We start from the raw sequence: 20,476 nt of genomic DNA on the forward strand, positions 1-20,476 counted from the left end.
TAATTGACTTGGTTCTTATACGTGTCTTGGTCTCCCCGATCACGGAAGCTCTGTGAAGCTTCCTGATGGCTCCCATGAGCCTGGAACAGCCTGGGCTGGTAACACCTGTTTAAAAGGATGGACTGAATGAGGAAGTGCGTCTAATGTCGGTGGCCCAGGGTACACTCGAGAAACCCTGGTGGAAGAAGAGCCTGAGCGCTGGTACTAGCCAGACGAGAGCTTGGATCCCAACTCTATTCACTTCTGTGTGGCTTCAGGCACTTTAGGCCCCCTGAGCATCAGCTTTCTCATCTGTGACATGGAGGCAATACCTCCATCCCAGGGCTGCCACGCAAGGATCCAGTACAGATCCTGCACACAGTACTGCTCCACCAGCTAAATTCTTTCCTCCTTCCTCATCTTCTGGGTGGAATTTTGCATTCAGTGGCCTCTGAGCAGAAAATATGCCTGAAGCCTCCCAGGTAGGGGAGAAGAGCATTCGGCTTCTCATCACGTGGAGGGAGGCACGGAGAATGAGTAAATGGAAGCCAACCGTCAGAGGGAGTGGGTAAGTCATCCCTGCCGGCTCCCTCTGCAGCTCAGGGGACACGCGTTCACCTCCCTCCGTCCAGCCATCCCTTCCCACCAGCAGGACTGAGCAAGCGCTTTCTGAGTAAACAGACCATAAATCACCAGCTGGGATCACACCGCCCCCCTCCCCCCGAAAGCAGCAACATTCAAGACCTCAGGCAGAGACAGCGCGTGCTTGGAGACGGCGAAGTGGAAGTAAACATTCCTCGCAAAACGGCCCAGCCAGTTTCCCTGGGGACCTTGGAGTAAGTCCCACGGACCCTGCCAGCTCCACCTGGAGGGACTTAAACTAAAGCATGGGAGCTCTGAACGAGGTGGAAAGAGGATTTCCCGACAGTGATCCTGGAATAGGTGAATGAGGTTATAGAATTTTCTGCTCTGGGTCTTACGAAGCTGATAAGAATTGGAGGCAGAGACACAGAAAACAGGAAACGTCTACACACACACACACACACACACACACACACATTACACAACCCAAAGAGAGAGAAAGCAGAGCCTCTGTCCACATGGAAAACTGGACAGTGGCGGGGACACACCACTCAGAGTCCAGAGCCTACGTCCTAGCTCCACTCTGCTGCTGATTATCCGGGGACCTTGGGCCCATCCCTCTCCTGCCCCGCCCTCGTTCCTTACCCACAAGACAAGAGTACGAATCTCCTTGGTCCTCCTCCAGCTGCTGTTTCATGAGTCCCTGAATTCCCGCTGGGCTCTGGGCAGATGCGCTGCTGAGGCAGTAGGGAAACTGGCCCAAACTCTGGCAGCAGGGAAACTGGCTGCCCCAGGCCCTTTTGAGATCCAATTCAAGGCTCAGACCTTTATTTTCAGAGGCTATGCTGGAAGGTGCAGGATCCATACTGACCTCCCACACCTCTTCCCTGGCTTTCTGTCCCTGGTGGCGCCTGGCAGGTGAAATCCCCTCTGAGCCCTGGGGCAGTTGTCTCTAGCCAGAGCCCCAGCTGGGTCTGCTGTCCCAGGGTCAGGCTGAGCCCTGGAAGGACCTCTGCCTCTGGCAAGGGGTCGCTTATCTGGATTCAAGGAGAGATTAGTATTCCTCAGATTAAACCAAACCCGCTCCCTCTGGCACCCAGCCGTCAGTCCTTCAAGGTTTCCTGATAGTGTTCAACCCGACACCTTGTAGGAGCTCTGAGGGGCCCTGCCAGGAGCTTCTGAGGAATTAGCTTGTGAAGGGATCCGCTGCAGACCAGCTGTGTGACCCTGAGCAAGTCCTTTCCCTCTCTGGGCCTCGGTTTCCCCATCTGACTTGGCCTGGCTCCGTGCTACCTGCCCAGTGCTGCTGGTCTGTGTCCCTCTCCAACACCCCAGCAGCCTCTCCCCGTTCTGGGGCTGCAGGGAATGCCCACCTCACTGCACTGTCATGGTTGGGAGCGGGCAGGGGTGTGAAATGGAAGGAACCAGGAATAGGCACTTGAGGTCAAGGTTCGAGCAGGAATCAAGCCTGCCTCCTGCTTCCCAGAATTCCCTCTCCTCCTCTTAGAATTATGAGCTGTTGAAACCCAGAGGGTCATCAGGCATCATCCAGACCAGAGGCGTTCAAGCTGCTTTTACCCACAAAGCCTTTCTCCAGATGAAATCTCACACAGAGGCCCAGAAGATCAAACACGGGGGAGGGGAGCAATAGCAGGGGTGAAATGGAGCATTTATAATAAAGACAACTGTGATGGAGCGTTTATGATAAAGGCAGTTCTGGTATCCTCACTGGGAAAAGCAACTCCAGGGATGTCCTCAGCCAGCAGGGGAAGCTAGACAGGAGAGCATTACTGTACCTGAAGGCACTCTCTCCTCCAGAATAAACTCCCACCCCTGCTTAAAGGAAAGAATTTGTTTTTTGAAACTGAAGTTTCATCAACAACCAGAACTCACCTTACTCCTCCCCACCAACGCAAACAACGTTCCTTACAAAGAGCACTGCCTTATCTGTCATATTAAACCAAGGCAATCTCTGGCCTCATCTCTTCCACTCCTGCTATGAGAACATATCAGTTTGAAATATCTGATCCACACACATCAGATAAGAGAGAAAAGGAGCAGGCAGCAGGGCAGGAGCAGAGGAGAGCCAGGGAGAAGAGAAACTCAGGAGAAAGAAAGCTAAGACTTGGTTCCTGCAGTTGACCTGGCAGATCTGAGGATCTGGCCTGGGGGACCCGGGTCCGGGGGATTTCCTGGGACCCTGAGGGTCCTGACAAGGCAGGGGAGGGGCAGGGAGCTGCCAGGGAAGATGGGAAAGGACATTGGTGCCCCAGTAGGGTGGAATCCGGGAGGGGCTTCCTCGTCATCCGAGGAGCGTTGAACAAAGGCTCGGTACCCAGGGTGAGCCTGGCGTCCTGCCTGGAGGAGGGGGGCAGCAGGGCCGGCCGGGTGAAGCAATTTGTACGCAGCGGCTGCAACGGCCGCCTCTCCCCAGCACGGAGCACAGCACTGACGTCAAGCGCGGTGGGGCCGCGGCCAGCACTAACTAGGTACAGATGCACGGGGGCTGGCCGCCTCGGCCAGGAGCCGCTCCCGCAGGCGCCCCCGCTCCTCCCCCCGCCCCGGAGCCGCTCCAGCCGCGGGCTGGCAGGAGTCTGAGCCGCCCTGCGGCCGGCCTCCCAGGCGCCGCAACAGCGCACCCTAGTGGCCATAGCCCGGAGAGCGCGTCCAGGAGCCCCGCAGGCCTAGGTGTGGGGCCTGACATCTTGGATACATTCTCTCATTGGGATCACATCACAATCATTTGCGGCGCTTTAAAAAAATCCCAGTGCCCAGGAGGTACCCCTTCTTAATTAAATTAGAACCCCTGGGAGCGGGACCCGGGCGCCAGTATTTTTTAAAACTCTCGAGGCGTTTCCTATGTACAGCCAAGTACGGAACCGGTTCCCTTAAAACAGTGGTCCTACTGCTTTGAGCGTGCATCAAAATCACGTAGAAGGCTTTAAAACACGGATTGCCGGGCGCCACCCCAGAGTTTCTGCCCCAGTAGGTCTGACTTCTTAGCTCTAGCAAGTTCCCAGGTGATGCTGATGCCCCTGTTCCCAGGACCCACCTTGAGAAACAGGGCTGAACAGCCATGACTCAATGGGTGGGCCAGGAACAGCACTGATAGCGCCTGCGAACTTGTCAGAAATGAAGATGTGAGGCCCCACCTCGGACCCAGGGAATCAGAGTCTACAGTTTACCTAGATGTAGGCGATCCGTCTGACATTAGGGCAAAGCGCTGCTCTAAACGCCATTTGGTCAGGTCTCGTAGGATCAGGCTGTGCTGAGTGCTGGGAAATCCTCTCTACATCCTCCCCATAATATCTGGATCAGAGAGCTGGATGGAACGTTCCAGATTACCTGATCCGATTCTCTTGCACACAGATGGGGGAAAGTGAGGCCCAGAGACGGGAAGGAACTTGCCTAGGGTCAATCACTCTGGGCACCTCAAATTTCATACATTCATAAACATTCCCTCTCCTCCCCAGGGGGCAGCCCTTGTGACTTATGATCTTATTCATCCACGGGTCAGGCACTTCATGAACTCAAGAAGGGGTCTGTGGAGGCCCAGGTCCTTCCTGTCCTGTCTGCTCGGGAGTGCACTGAGGCAGGGAGTGGAAACACAGGGAAACTGCAACAGAGCACACAGTGGGAGGGGGCCTGCCCAAGATGACTCAGGAGGGGCCAGGTTTGAGAGTTGAGTGTCAGCCGCTGACCCCACCCACTGAGACTCATACCCGTTTTTTGTTCATGATTATTTTTCTGACTTCTCAGGGAAGAGAGACAGATCAGAGGCCTATCTTACAGGCACCCATCTTATAGATGTGATACATTGAGCATCCTGTCCCCAAAGCAGGCTGGATGGCCAGCTCTGACCGCAGCTCATGGTGAATTTCTATCCTTTTTTGTCATTTTTCATGCAGGCACTCTGAGGGGCACACAGAGTCCGGGTGGAGAGACTAGAGAAACACAAATAAATGACCATGAAATCGGTATCACAGGATTGGAGGTTTTGATGTCCATGAGAATTGAGGAGGGATGGCATTTGGAGTAGGTGGACACTAAAGGGATGCACAGTGTGGGTCAGGGGCATCAGAGCAGGCTTCCTGGAGGCTGCGCGGCCATCACAGCCAGGGTAGGATGGAGCTTGAACGTGTCCAAATTTGGACCTCACACTCCTAACCACTCCTCTACCCTGTCCTCAGAAGGTACAGAGGTGAGACCCCACCCCATGTCCTGTCTGGGATCTGTAAACAGGATGTCTGGCTGGAAAAGAGGCAGCTGAGGCTGAACAGAGAGGGGGAAGGGGGACTTGAATTTAAGGTTGATGAGTTTGGGCTCTATCCAGGATCCCACGGGAAGCCATTTGAGTTGTGATGCAGGAAACAGACACTGATGGAAGTTTCGGGAAGACTGAGTCTTTCTAGAGTCCAGCAAACTGCTGATGTGCAAAGCCTTCCTAAAGTCCAGCTTTAGGGCCTGTGGTGAGAGAATCACCAACGTTCTGTATAAGGTTATAGCAATTTTGAAGGGCTACATTTTAACATTCGGCCTTCATTTCCATTCATCCCCCCAAATCTGGGGGGGAATAAACAATTTGTAGTTAAGTAAAAATGGGTGGGTATTTGTTTTCCTCTTGTGGTCTATTATATTCCCAGCTACACCACCCTATTATCTGCTTTACAGAAAACAAAAAAACTGAAATTAAACATTAACCAGGATCATTGAGAAGGTCACTGAAATGAACAGCCCTGGTGTTAGGGGAGGAGAGGCCCCTGAGTCTGGCCGATTGTTCAAACAGGAAAGGGACCTGGGCAGGCCCCATCGCCAAGGGCTTGGGAGGCCAGCTGATTCCAATAGCACTTTCCCTTCCAGCCAATAGAAGACTGACTGACCTCATGAGTAAGGGCTAGGTGCCTCGGTAGAAGGAGGGCTCAGACAGGGTCCCAGCCCTGAGAAACTCACGTCTCATGTGAGGACTCTTAAGGAGGCAGACCCAGTGCCATGGAAGGCAGAAAGGGGAGTGATGTGTTTCATCCTAGAGGAGGCAGTATCTGCTGTAGGTCTTAAAAAATCAGTAGACATTCACCAGGAGAAAAGACAGGGTGGTCCAGGCAGAAGGAACAGGTGAACACAGGTGGAGGGCCATAGGGTACACGGTGGGAGGAGGGGATGTGGAGGATGGCCAGGGCTGGAAGGTAGCGTTGGACCAGATTGGAAAGGCTAGCTCTGAAGTCAGGCTTGATTGGGAACGTTCTGGGGACCTTGTCTAAAGCCCCCAGGCCACTGTGGGGAAGGTGGGCTGGCAGCGTGCCCTGGTGGAAGGCTGCTGGGGCTATCCTAACCAAAGATGATAAGGACTTGCCCAGGGCTGCAGCAGATGGGAGGAGAGGTTTTTTTTTTTGCGGGGGGGGGGGGGGGGGGCTGGTCTCGAAGGGATTCCAGAGGCATAGTCTTCTGGCTCGGTGACTAGTTGGGTGAGGGGTAGGTGAGTTTGGTGACTGAACGCTCTGACTTGGTGCCATCCTCGGGTAAAGGAATGGTCTCAGTCAGGGGTCCAGCTGGGCAGCAGGAAGCACACTGGTATCTCAAACAGGGAATTTAATACAGGGATTGGTTGTATAGTGATGTAAAAGCTGAGAAGCTGCATACGATGTTGAGGCAGCATAGAGGTTAGCAATGGGGAAAAAAACCACTGGCACCGTCTAGAGAAGGAGGGATGAAAAGAGGAGGCAGTATAACTAGAACCGGAAGGCCAGGAGCAACCCAGCCCAGCAGAAACCAGAGCAGCCCTGTGCAGTGGGAGCTGGGGCACAGAGGAGACCCAGGCCCTGACGGAGATGCTTCCTGGAGCAGAGAGAGGGGAAGAAATACCCTGGTGTCTCTCCGCCCACCTGCTATTGGCCAAGCCTACTTGAAAGCCCAGATACAGGAAATGCCTAGGGCAGGACCACTAGAGGCATCCAGGGTGAGCAAAGATGACGAGTGCAGATTTTAACATGGGAAGAGTAAGGGGCCTCCCTGGAAGGGTATCTGGCATGCACTGGAAACACAGACTTGGAGTGCTGGAGAGGCAGGTGTGGAAGGATCAGCATGGCTCTGCTGGAGGTTTTCCAGTGGAGGCAAACCCATGCCTGGGTCACACTGTCCCGGCGCTGAGCCTCGTGCGCGGGGCAGGGCAAGGTGGTATCAGGTGGCTCAGTGATATGCCAGGCCCCGCATCAGGAGAAAGGATGCCAAGGTGGAAATGGGCTGTCCTGGAGAGGCTGTTAGACCCACCTCATCATGCCCATTCTGATGGCGACTAGCTGTGTGACTTTGGGCGAGTGAACAATGGTCTCTGAGCCTTGGTTCCCCATCTGTAGAGTGGAGAGCATGCCTCCCCCATCGGGAGAATAGAAACCATACAGAAGCACTTAGTGAACAGTGAGGCTCTATCTATGCCAGGAAAGCCAGGATGCCCAGAAGATGCCAGCAACAGCTGGGGCTCAGTGATGCCAGTGGCTGGGCAAGGCATTTGGGTTGAGTCTGATGTGCTCCTGGGGACCCCCGAGATCACACACACCTGTGAGATCACTGGCAAGTGCAGGACCCAAGCTGGCTCCACAGAACACAGGACAGGAAGGGATCCTTTGAGGTCCCCTGCGGTTAGGGCCCTTGACGTGGGTCTCTGAAATGGTCCCTGTAAGTACTTTTTCCTGGGAGAGGGTCTGATTCTTGGAGGAATTGACAGCCCCAGGGGATAATGAACTGCAGGTTAAGCCCCTCCACGCTGCAGCCCCACCTCCCACCTGCCCGGCCCCTCACCAGCGGCCCCAGCATCACGGAACTTCTTGCAGTTGCCACCGACTCTCCATGCTTCTTCAAGTCCTCAGCCCTGGGCACACGCTGCCTCTCTACCTGGAATCTCTCTCCTTCCCTCTCCTCTCACACATCTTATTTTCCCCAATCTTTAAGATGTGCCCGCAGCCAGGGCCTGCGGCAAGTGTGGGCCTTCAGGTCATGCCCAGCAGGCCCCACTTGATGGTGTGGATGCAAACTGTCCCCACCACGCTCTGTCTGCGTGCTGGCCCGCAGACCCCCACAGAGATAATAAATGATTACTGCTGCTTTAAGCCACTACATTTCAGGGTAATTTGCTGTGCAACAACTGACAAAAATTCTCGTCTGGAGTCCTGCGGCCCCTGCGCTTCTCTCGGTCAGGTACTTTCCGCCAGAGTTGGAACTGCTGGCTGAGGTTTTATGAATTGGTCACCTTAGACCATGGTCTCTTATTCCGGCACTTGCTGTGGAGTAAACAGATGAAAAGACATAAAGGGACCCAACGGCAATGATCCCCTTTCAGCTCTTCAGCTCAGCGGCCTCATGGAACTGCCAAGTGATACTCATTTCCACTTCTCACACCGTGACTTCAGCTTGTCCTCCAACAAAAGGCAGCCTCCTTCTCAGGGAGCATCACATCCTCCCTCCCCACTCCCTCCTGGAGTTCTGCGGGGCGAGGCCCCCCACCCCAGGCTGAATCCCTGGAGCCGCCTCCCCAGGGCCCCAAACACAGAATTGCTGCTCTGTTGCCCAGACCAGACATCTGGCCTCTGCCTCTGGTGGGCATTTCCTTCCCCGGAGGGCCCTCCAGGCAGAGATGCCATGATACGGACCTCACCAGGAGTGCTTTCCAGTTTTCAGAGCATTTCCTCCTGCCTCGTGTCCTCGATCTCCACAGGGTCACTGAGGCAGACCCGGCAGGGGTGACAAGGCCCATGGGATACAAGGAAGTGGCCTCACCAGGACTCTCACCTGGGCTTCTGGCTGCACACCATGGGCCCCTCACCCTGCTTGGGCCACTGTGAGCCAGGCTGCTGCTAATCACCGTGGCAGGTCCTGCTGTCTGTCCCTGGCGTGGACTGAACCATCCACAGACGTCCGAGCTTCTCAGTAACCATGTCAGGTAGCCCCTAGCACCCAGGACATTTCTGGACCTCCTTGACCCACAGTGTCCGTTAAGAAAACAAAGCTCAGATAAATTAAATAGGATTAGACTGGTACTTCTGTCGCCGAAAGACACACACACAGCACAAACTAACCAAGAAGATAAACAAAAAACCTTTAGCGTATATTCCCCCAGCCAATTACAAAGAACCATTTTTGGGTTACTTGCTGTTTGGGATTATTTATGTTCCCTTGCCCTGTACCCACCCCCACCCCCCACCCCCCCAAAAAATGAATCCAGTTAGCTGTGCTATGTCTATTTCACAAATGTCTGCTTATGTAAATATTTAGGGGGTACCAGCATGTGTCCCGCGCACGCACACACACACCTCTCTCCGGATAAAGAGGTCTCAGGGCTAGGATGCATTCTGGAATCTCTCCTTCCACACCTCCCACGTCTGGTCACTGTCTTTGAGGCTGACATTCCTCAAGTTGAGGAATGGGCAGGCAGAAGGCTGCAGGCTGTGCGCCAGCCAGGTCAGCTTACGGCGAGCTGTCATCCCGTTTCTGACGCCCCAGCTAGACCATAAATAACCGCAATGAAACTGCGGCAGGCCTCTGGGGCCCCCTCAAGGCGCTCCCCTCCATCAATCTCCCCTAATGACTGCTTGGCATTCAGGCTTCCGCCCGTGACCCGACCCCGGCCCCAAGCATTCTTTGGGGTGCAGCGTCCTTCCCAGGCATAGAATAGGTCAGCCGGGAGCACACAGCTTTGAGAGGTCCCCGCATCCTGCCAATATACTTTATGGATGCTAGAGACAGGCAGGAAAACTCTCATCACTCAAAAAGCCCCTCCTTCCAAGATGGGCTCCGAAGAGCAGAGCTACAGCCAGCATCCACGCGGTCGATCGGGTCATGGTAGATTCTAAAGTGCAAGTGAGCCCACACAGCTCCAGCTTCCCTCACCGTGGAACAGTAACTATGGGAAGAGCTGGCCTTTGTGCTCTTCGCAATGTGGGTGGGCAACACCCAGAGGACACTGCAGCTCAACTGTTTACACTTCTTTTGTCCTGTCCTCAAGTGGTAATTATCTTTTATTCTTGCCTCTTGTTCTTAAGCCTGATTTGCCTCAACTATCTCACCACCCTAAAAACATCAACCTAGGGCATATATCCAGAAGAGACAAAAACTTGAATTCAAAAAGATACATGTACCCCTATGTTCACAGCAGCTCTATTTACAACAGCCAAGACGTGGAAGCAACCTAAATGTCCATCGACAGGTGAACGGATAAAGAAGATGTGGTGCGTATATACAATAGAATTTTACTCAGCCATAAAAAAGAATGAAATAATGCCATTTGCAGCAACGTGGATGGACCTAGAGTTTAGCATACGAAGTGAAGTAAGTCAGAGAAAGACAAATACATATGATATCATTTATATGTGGAATCTAAAAAAGTGATACAAATGAACTTATTTACAAAACAGAAACAGACTCACAGACAGAAAACAAACTTAGGGTTACCAAAAGGGAAAGAGGGTGGGGGAGGGATAAATGAGGAGTTTGAGATTAACAGATACACACTACTATATATAAAATACATAAACAACAGTGTCCTACTGTATAGCATAGAGAACTATATTCAATATCTTGTAATAATCATAATGGAAAAGAATCTGAAAAAGAATATATATATACCTATATATGTATGTATGTATAACTGAATCACTTTGCTGTACGCCGGAAACATTGTAAATCAACTATACTTCAGTTAAAAAAAAATCCACCTAAAATTACCTACCTGCCCCACCTCCTCTCTCGTTCTCGCTGGCACGACCCTCAACCTTTCTCCTTAGATCTTAGGATTGAATTTACAAAAGTAAAATGCTCCTAGGATTCCACCCTACCATCTCATTAAACAGTCTGTGTGTCTCATCATCAGCCTTATAATAGAATTTTTTTTTTTTTCTTTTTGCGGTATGCGGGCCTCTCACTGCTGTGGCCTCTCCCACCGCGGAGCACAGGCCCCGGACGCGCAGGCCCAGCGGCCATGGCTCAAGGGCCCAGTCGCTCCGCGGCATGTGGGATCTTCCTGGACCGGGGCACGAACCCACGTCCCCTGCATCGGCAGGCGGACTCCCAACCACTGCGCCACCAGGGAAGCCCTTATAATAGAATTTTAATCATATATCTCTAGATAAGAAACGACAAATGACAACTAAAAAGTGCGTTCTCTCCGTATGCACACGCCACCACATCAGGCTTCAGTGACCACTGCGGGAGGCTGTCTTACAAGTCAACCCCCCTCCTTAATACATGGGAAACTGAGGCCCTGTGGTCACAGGACCCAGTGGAGGACTCAGATCTCCTAGGGTCTTGTGCACTTGAAGGCAGGGGTAACCAGAACCAGCTCCTTCCCCCAGTGGATAGAGAGTAAACACAGCAAAACCACACCTTAGCCCAGCGCCAGGCTCACAGTAGGACCCAACTGTAGTGGACAATGGCAATGCTCCCAGATCCCCAGGGCCACCTTCACTGGTCCCGTGCACCCTTCCCCAGCCTCTGCGTGCTTTCACCCCTGACCAAGGCATCTGTGACTCTTTGCAGAGCTCTCCTCCCACCACTGGGGCCAGCTAGGGCAAACTGGGAAATAATTTACACTCCAGAGCTTTCTTGCAGGCCCGGGCTGGGGCTGGTTCTCTGTCTGAGGTCGCATACTGCTAGACTTCCCACCATGTCCCTGTCATCTTCTCCCACTCTCTTACCAGCCTCTCCCAGGATCACTTCCTGATGAGAAATCACCCGCATCTGGACCCTCACCTCAAGGTCTTCTGGGAAGCCTGACCAAAGACACCAGGCAACATCTGGGGACGAGTGAAGGCATCGCGCCTCCAGAGAAGCGGCTGAAGGAGGCGGCAGTAGGAGTGGCACTGAAGTGTCCGCTGGGCTGACGCCGGGATTAACGAAGAGTCGCCAGGAGCCTCCGCTGAAAACAGCTCCCATAGGCTCTGGCCCTGACAGGAGCACATCCGCCAGCACAGGAGCTCTTTCAATATCCCCCGGGGCACTGTGAGCCCTGCGCCCTCATGAAGGACCATTCTGGATCGACTCATCTTCTGGATAACTGAGCACACGCCCTGTTAATTGATAACATTTACACCCCTTAGAGTTCGCAGCCGCTGCTGTAATCAGGGTGCTCGAAGCAGCCGCCCTCATCCGGGCCGTTTCTCAGCAGCAGCTTCCGGGTTCGGCGGGCTTTCCATCCTCCGCCATCCTCGAGCCCACTTCCGGAAGTGGGGGCGGATGGGAGGTGGGGGTGGGAGTTGCTGGGTAAATGCTCTGCCTCCTAGAATCGTTCTGGATGCTTCTCAGGCAGTCCTTCTGGAGTCAGCCCCGTTACCCAGAGCAGCTTCGGCAGTCATCTCTATGTTGCTTTTTCCTCCTTCCCTGTCGCATGCGCCTGCCTCCTGGGATCACCTCCCAATTAGACTGCATCCAAGCCCTTGCCCCAAGCTCTGCTTTCAGGGGACCGCAAATCAAGCCAGTCTTGTACATAACGTGGACTTTTCCAGGCAGCTCGGGCCATCGTTATCCACCAGGGCTTATTATTTACCTCCAGCTCTGCGCTGGAATACGTGTTACCTTGGGAACTACCCAAGGGCCCGCCACTCAATGGCCCAGCTGCGCCTCTTCGGGAATTCGTGTTTGATTCTGCCATTTTTGTGTCTCTTTGTTTGTTGCTAGCAAGTCTCCAGCAGGACTGCCACCCTCCTCCCAGTTTACATTTTTTGCCTTTAATCTACTACAGTCTGGAAACCATATGACGAAACGTGATGGACTTGTGTCTAACATAAAAGTGAACAGACCCTGAGTGCAGGAATATTTTTTTGAGCAAATGCACGAGCTTTCATCCAAGGCACTGGAAACTTACTTTGGCTGCTCGTGAGACATTTTTCTTTTTCCTGGTTAGAGCTCTAATTTGGAGAGTGTAGAGGTTGGATAGTGAAATTTTGTATGAACGAGTTCTTCTATTTCAATTTAAATAGGTGACGTGTTTGTGGGCAAAGGCAGTGGATCTAATAATACTTATTGCAAACGCCCTAAGGCAGCGGTCCCCAACCTTTTGGCACCAGGGACCAGTTTCGTGGGAAGACAATTTTTACGTGGGGGGCGGGAGCGGGGGGCGTTAGGGAGGGGTTGGGGGGTGGGAGGTGGCTGAGGCAGTAATGTGAGTGATGGGGGGCCATGGGGAGCTGCAGACGAAGCTTCGCTCCTGCCTCACGCTCGCTTCCTGCTGTGTGGCCTGGTTCCTAACAGGCTGCGGACTGTCCCCAGCCTGGGGGTTGGGGACCCCTGCCCTAAGGCTTCGGCCTGCTGTTTATTAGGATATGCTAACTCCACAAATGCAAGTTTTAGGACTCTGAGGGTGTTCACAAGTTTGCCAGCTTCACAGATGCCAAAAGTATGATGTCTGACACAGATTTTGGAGCAAAAATAGAATCCAACCAGGGACTGAATAAAAATCTCCTTGTTCAGCCTCCTAGGGTTCAGTCTAACCCCTTTCCTCTCCCAAGAAGTCGTATGTCCCCTCCTGTGGGCAGGAGAAGGTGTGTGCCCACACTGGCTTCAGGTAACTCCATGGGATTCCTCCCATGGGAAGAGTTCTGTTCTGGGCTCGCCTCTCTCCCCCGCAACTTTCTCAGCCTCAAAGGCACCAGGGACAACCTGTGGGTACCCAGGCTGATGGCACAGCTGGGGAAAAGCCACAAAAGAGCCACACTTCAGAGACAGGCTGAGAACACACTGCAGCAGGTGTGTCGATGGTAACCCATTGCAGCCCTAGGAGGGGCACAGGGGAGAAACAAGGGGTCAGTGAGCTGAGTGTTTTCTGTGCTGCTGAGAACAGGGGTGGCAAAAGCATGTGGGTGTTTTTAGGGGAAAGGTTGATCGGGAGAGAGGGAGGCCTTGGCTGTAGAACCTCCTGGGACATGCAGTGAATGGTGAATGGGAGCTTCCTTCTTGGATGGGCTCAGCCCCACAGCGTGGCAGTGTGCTCCCTGCTGGAGAGGGACTAAATCTAGGCAGAGGGAAGCATATCCCACGGGGCCTCCGTCCCCGAACAAGCCATGGTTTTGAAGACCGCAAAGACTGGTGTTCTGGGCAAGGCAGCAGTGACAGGAGGGCTGAAGTTTGAGGGTCACGGCTGCTCAGAGGACATCAGGGTTGATGAAGTGCCTTCACAGGGGTGGTCACTATGTGTGGTTTGAGGGCTGAAATTTGCACAGCGGGGGCTGCCAAGGATGCGGCTGCAGGCAGGCAGGAGGCCAGGTGGTTGTCAGGTGGTCAGCAGGGCTGGCGCTTGGTGTGCCTGAGGATGGCGCAGCCTCAGCGAGACCCGCTGTCCCTCTGAGATGCTGACAGCTGCACCCACCTGGGAATCCTCTGGGGCCATGTGGGAGGGAACCTCATGGATTAGAGCTTCGGTGGGGATACAGAAGTCCCTTGAGGCAAGCTCACCACCGCAATGACTGCAGGGAGAGACTCCTCACATTTGGCAAGAGAAGAAAACACGCCACCTCTAAAGAGGTGATTGAATTGGCTCCCACGCTGAAATCTGTGAATTTCCCAAATCCATGATTCCCCGAGGCAGAGGTGAAATCTGATTATGAGAAACGGTCAACTTCTTGGTTAAGAGCGATTTGGCTGAACCAACGGAACTGGCAGAAGTTCAGACCCCTGCTCCTGGGGGAGGGGCACTGCGTAAATGGACCGGGAGTGTCCCGGCAGCCACTCGGCTCCTGGGTTCCTAGGACCTGAGGTCACCCCAACCCCGACCCTCTCACCTTTACCCTATTTCTATTGATGAGACTCCTGTGCAACCCCTGTCCCCCACTGGTGGTACCTTCAGCCCCTACCAAAGACACTAGTGGACCCCCGCCCACCACAAATACTGACCCCCACGCTGGCACCCCCATCTCCTGGGCCCCCAGCCCCTGGCTGCTTTCCTGTAGCCCCTCCCCAGACCCCTCCCTGTCAATGCTGATGGTGCCTTCCTGCCCTGGCCTGGCCCTGCCCCTGCCCCTGCCCTCTGCTGCCCCAGAGGATGGATCTTAACCTTCCTCCTCATACCCTCCCTCCCCTCCCCCTCCGGCTGCCATAGGGGACAAAATTATCTATATTTCGTAGAGAGAACTCTATATTAGTAGGGGATGCAGGCTGGGTCCCTGTTGCTTGTATAAATTATACAGACCATGAAAAACAAAGCTGAGTTTCCTCCTGTGTGCTGGACTGGTCCAAAGAAGACAGAACATGGGAGCCCCCCAGGAAGGTTGCTCTCCAAATTCATCACTTCCAGCTCAAGGAGTTTCCAGCAAAAAAATTCAGTCCCACTGTGCTGAATGTTCAGTTCAACATGGGACACAAGATTGTCCCGAATCCTGAGGGGTGGTATCCAATCCTGGTCTCTGCTAGCAGAAGGACTTCAGTGGGACAGTCTCTGAAAGGCTTTCCTGGGAAGGGCAAAGATCTCTCTCAACCATGGACACAAAAGTCAGCTGGAGCCTGGTCCCTTGAGCAGGAAGAAAATGTCAGTATTATTCCAGAACCGTTTGTCTAATTAGCAAGGGCATCAAACAGTCTCTTCTCCTCATTCCTTTGTCGTTCTCAGGACCGAGCTTCTGCTTCTGCAGCTGACAAGATGAGGCCCCATGAAGCTGTAGCAGCCTGAGCACACCAGCCTTCCAGACCATCAGCACACCTGCTTCAAAGGCCTTATAGGCAAATGCCACCTTTTTCAGCCTCGCAGGGTCATCAGTGCTCCCCACTCCACAAAAGGAATGTCTTTGCCCATGAAGGATCTCTCTATGAAGGCTGACCCCAGAGTCTCTGGAATTTCTATGAAATCCAGCTTGACGAGGAAAGCCTGGCAAGGCTGCTGTTGGGATAATCCATCCTACAGGAGTGGAACCAAAGCACACAGGCCAGCCACATAGTTTGAGGAAGAAATAAAACGACCCCAGGTGTCAGCCATGGAGGGAACCTATCAGATGACGGCATCAGGAAAATGGCTTCTCTATCTACCAGGGGGGCCTCTGGCCCAGAGCCCAGCCCTGCGGGAAGGCGGTCAGGTCTACACTCCACACTTGTGATCCATCCACAGCAGGAGGAGGGCACATCCTTCATGAGGGCTCCCAACCATGGTTTCTATGAAGACCACACCCTGCGAGAAGCAGCTGCTTATGAGAAGTTGTGACTGGGGAGGGTTACACTGGAGCTGGGATGACTGAAGGGCTGGGATGATTGAGGAGATGGGAAAGCTGCTTCCATTTCTGAAGGTCACTGTAGGGACAGGAGTGTCCACTTGGCCAGGCCAGCGGGGAGGCCCATTTGGACAGTTGGAGCTGCCCAGGGAAGGTGGGCTGTGTCAGGAGACAGTGAGCTGACCGTCACTGGTCACAGCCAGTAGGCAGCTCCTGAGGGGCCAGCCTGGAAGGCCCCGATGGCACTCTGCATGTCGAGGGCCCAAGGGCCCAGAGCTCTGAGAGCTTAGACTCTGGCTGGGCCCTGCTGCAGGTGCCCAGCATCCCCAAGACCAGGTGAGCCTACCTTGGAGGGCCGGGGCAGGAGGTGAGACCTTCCACACACCCACCTGAAGAGGACGTCAGCGCTCAAAACTTTCAGCCCCTGGTTACCAGATGAAGATTCAGGGGCCCAGGGAGGGCAAGTAACTTGCTCACAATCGCAGAGCAAGGTTGAGACAGAGCAGATGCCACAAATGAGGCTTCCTAATCTTTTCTCTCTCTCCAAAGGCAGCTTGAATCTCTACTCCCTTTTACAAAGCTTCTCTGCAATGGGGAAATGAGAGGTACCATCACACGGTGTGGGAAAGGCGGCCACAGTCTCTGCCTGTGGGGAAAAGGAGCCAGGAAATAACTTAAAGACCTCCACTGACAGAGACTGTGATGGTTCATTTTATGTGTCAACTTGACTAAGGGATGCCCAGATAGTTGGTGAAACACTGTTTCTGGGTGTGTCTATGAGGATGTTTCCAGAAGAGATTAGCATTTGAATCCATAGACTGGGTAAAGATGGCCCTCACCAATGCAGATGGGCACCATCCAATCCACTGAGGGCCTGAGCGGAACATAACGGTGGAGGGGGGGCCAATTTGCCCTTTCGCTTGAGTTGGGACATCTGTCTTCTCCTGCCTTTGGACATCAGAGCTCCTGGTTCTCTGGCCTTCGGACTCTGAAGCTTACAGACAGCAAATCGTGGGATCTCTCAGCCTCCATAATTGCATAAGCTAACTCCTGTAATAAATCTCCCTTCTCTCTCTCTCTCTCTCTCTCTCTCTCTCTCTCTCTCTCTCTCTCTGTATATATATATCCTCCTGGTTCTGTTTCTCTGGAGACCTTGACATCTAGCTTTTGCTCCTTCTGTTACTTTGGAACAGTGGAGCTCATCACCAACAGACCCAACACCGCTTTTAAAGCAAATAAATCTTAACACCCCCTTCAGTCTCCCGAAATAAATTTCACAGATATCATCAGATCTCAAAGAGAATTTAAAAATTAAATGTTCTGACTGTCATAAGCTAGAAAGAAAAGGCAGTTTATAATAAAATAATATTCATTTTTGCGTGTAAATGCTTGGATAAGACCTCACCAGAGACTTGATGAAGTAGTTAGAGGCTTTCACCTACTAGATACTGAGTAAAGGACGAATTTAAGAGAAGTTGCTTTTCCTCTATACGCGACTTCTTGAAATAAGAGTTAAGCATTGCCAAGGGGGATTTTTTTCCAAAATCCTGAAAAACTCTGAATAAAATTCCAAAGAAAATAAAGCAGTCTTCCCAGAATATATATATATATACTAAGGGACAGTCCTGGAAAAAGTGTGCAGACAACAAGGCAGAGACCACAATTTTGAGTGTATATGAGCAGAGATCATCACTGACAGGATTTCACCCACAGCAGTGTCTGGAGGTCTGTTTGGAAGCCATGGGAGACGCAAGACAACCCACAGTCGTGCAGGATTGTGCCCCCACCCTCCCCATGCAGAACATCACTGGGACAAATCTGAACGCCTGGCATGTCTAAACGCCACGAGGTGGAGGTGCACCCGGGACCTCAGCCTCCGCTCCAACCGCTCCCTGGGCGCGGGCACGTTCCAGAATCGCAGGAAACAGAAGCTCGGCAGGAGCTGCCAGCCGTGGAAGCATCCATGTGGTCATGTTGTCCCTTCTGGAGCTCCCTGGTTGTGACTTCCCGGAAAGCCGTTCTCCCAGTTGGCCACGCGGGGGCGCCCTGAGACCCAGAATCGGAACCTTTGCAGGTTTGTGAGATGTTGAACTGTCTACGGATGCAAGAGATGGAGGCAGGCCGAAAACAGTGTGAGAAAGAATTCCTTACTGCACTAGTATTGTGCGAAATTGTCTATCTGTGGCAGCACCATCCACTTTTCCAGTATCCACTGTTAGCACTGAATAATTTTGTAAATGGCGTTTCCAATCCTCCCAATAATATAATCTTGATATATAAACAGCAATGTCAACATCCTCCCAGAAACACCAATGAATACGGGTGAAACAAGTGCAATGGCCAAGAGGTTGGCCAGTTCTTGCCTCCCCCGCGCGCGCGCGCACACACACACACACACACACACACACACACACACACTTCTCTAGAAATAATAAGAGATAACATTTTTGAGAACTTACCACGTCTCATTGTTTTCAGTTCTTTCCATGAATGAATATTTTATCTTCACCAGTAGCGCTGTGAGGTGGGTAGTATTATCCCCGTGATAAACAGCATGGATGAGAAAACTGAGGTGCAGAGGGTTTCAGTAACTTGCCCAAGGTTACCTTGCTAGCAAGTGGCGGGGAAGTCACTGAAGAACTGTGGAACATTCCAGGCATCAGCGCAAGGACTCCCATCTGCTCTAAGGAGGTGCTTTGGAGGAACTTGGCCACCCTCGTCCTCGTACTGCAAGAAAACAAGCCAGCGTGCACTCAGCTTATTGTTTCTCCAAAATCTGAGAACACTGAGGATGATAAAATAAAACCAACCAACCAACAAACAAAAAAACCTATGAGATATTTTGGGACACAGTGTTGTGGCTTATTTTGTTCATGAATTCATCCCAAGCATTACACCAGGTGGATCTGATAAGGTGAGCATTTGCTCCACAACCCTGGGGCAGCTACAGATAGTGGGAAGACCTAGAACTGGACAAAATCGAGCCCTGAGTTTTCAAGCCTGGCTGAGCATTAGAATCACTGGGGATGTTTTGTGTGTGTGTGTGTGTGTGTGTGTTTAAACTGATATCTGGGTCTCCCTAGGCCAGTTGAATCATCATCTCTGGAAGTGGGACCCTGTTGTCTTTTATAACTTCCCACAGGTGATTCTAGGATTCAGTCAGCATTGAGAACCAACCTCCTCTGGCCCAGAGAGGAGCCATGATTTGCCAAAAGCCAAATGTTAAGGAAGGGGGAGCCAAGTGTCCTGATTTCTTTCCAGAACCCATCAAAAGCTCTACTGCTGCCCCAGACTGGGACCACCTCACAAGGAAACAGGCAGCAGGACCAAGGGCCCTGGGTGCACAGCACACTCAGAGCTGCCTCTTTGTCTGCGTACCTCGGTCTGGGGGGATGCTCAGCGCCCCCTGCTTCCTGTCAGCTCCAACCTGAAGACCCTAACAGCCCTCAGTAGTCAGGACCTGCACCACTGCAGGCTCAGGCCTGGCCTCCCTGGCCCTGAAGAGAACCCCTGAACCCTCACTTCTGCCCCCATTGTTTCCCCACTTCCATCAGATGGTTGGGTCACCAAATAATATACCCAATTAAATAAACTACGAATCGCTTTTTTAGTATATAAATATGTCCCTAGCAGTATGTATGTGCTTATTTGTAAATCTGGCAACCCTACCCAAAGAGCACAGTGACTCTGATCTCGTCCAACCAACTTGAAAGGGCCAGCAAGCAGCTTGCCCTGTCAGCCGGTGCTCTTTCCACAGCACCATTCAGCACAGAGAAAAATTATTATATCTTAACCTAACAAAGAGTTCTATTGGGAGGGAATATAATTAAGAGAAATGTCTGTGGGATTATCTTGTTCCTTTATCCCTGGCGGTAGACCCAAGGACTATTTGGACCAGCAGCTGTAGTTCAGACGGGCATCCATTTGATGGAGATTTGGGAAGCGCCTCCTGTGTGCTGGTGACCCTTTCCCCAGACAGTGGATATCACAACGAGCTGGAAGCTAGCAGCCCAGCCTTGGGCCTGGGCAGTGAAAGCACAAGCCTTGGGGACTGGCATCACGGGACCCTCAGTTGCTCAGGGCCTCCTCCTTTCTGGGGAAGCAACGTTCCCCAACCTTGGAGGACCTGGTCGGGATTATTCTTAAACCAGAGGCTTTTGGGAACTGAACCAAATGAATCTGGGAGACAGTCTGTTCCTTTGGCACAGCTGCCAAACTACCTTCCATCACCTTAGAATTTAACTGGTTTGATGCTCAGGAAGCATGTCTTTTTAAAAGGGCGTCACTGGACACGAGGGTGAAGTTGTACTTCCTTGTCTAAAGCTGGCATCTTTCTCCTCCCTTTCCCCAAAACTGCCCCTGCCCTTGGTCGATGGCTTCACTGTCCTCCCTGTCTCCCAGGAGAGAAAATTGAGAGTCACCCCAGGTTTCTCCTCCCCCCATCTTCCAGCCCCACCCACTGGACCCCTGACTCCCTCAACCAAACCCTTTCTTTGCCTCAGGCTTGCTCGTGTCCTTGAAGGAGTGGCTGCACCAGCCAGCGGTACCTGGAGACTCCCCTGTGCCCATAATCCAGCTTTCTAATTTCCATGGGATTAATAGGTATGAAGTGATACCTATATTGTTTGAATTTGCATTTCTGTAATGATTTCAGTCTTTTAATCCATCTGTGTATGTGCTGTTCGGTTGCTGAAAACATTTCATTCTATTTCCTTGGCATCCTTGAGCTGTTCGCTCAGCTC

This window comes from Phocoena phocoena, chromosome 4 (assembly GCF_963924675.1).
Source record: "Phocoena phocoena chromosome 4, mPhoPho1.1, whole genome shotgun sequence".
NCBI lineage: Eukaryota > Metazoa > Chordata > Mammalia > Artiodactyla > Phocoenidae > Phocoena > Phocoena phocoena.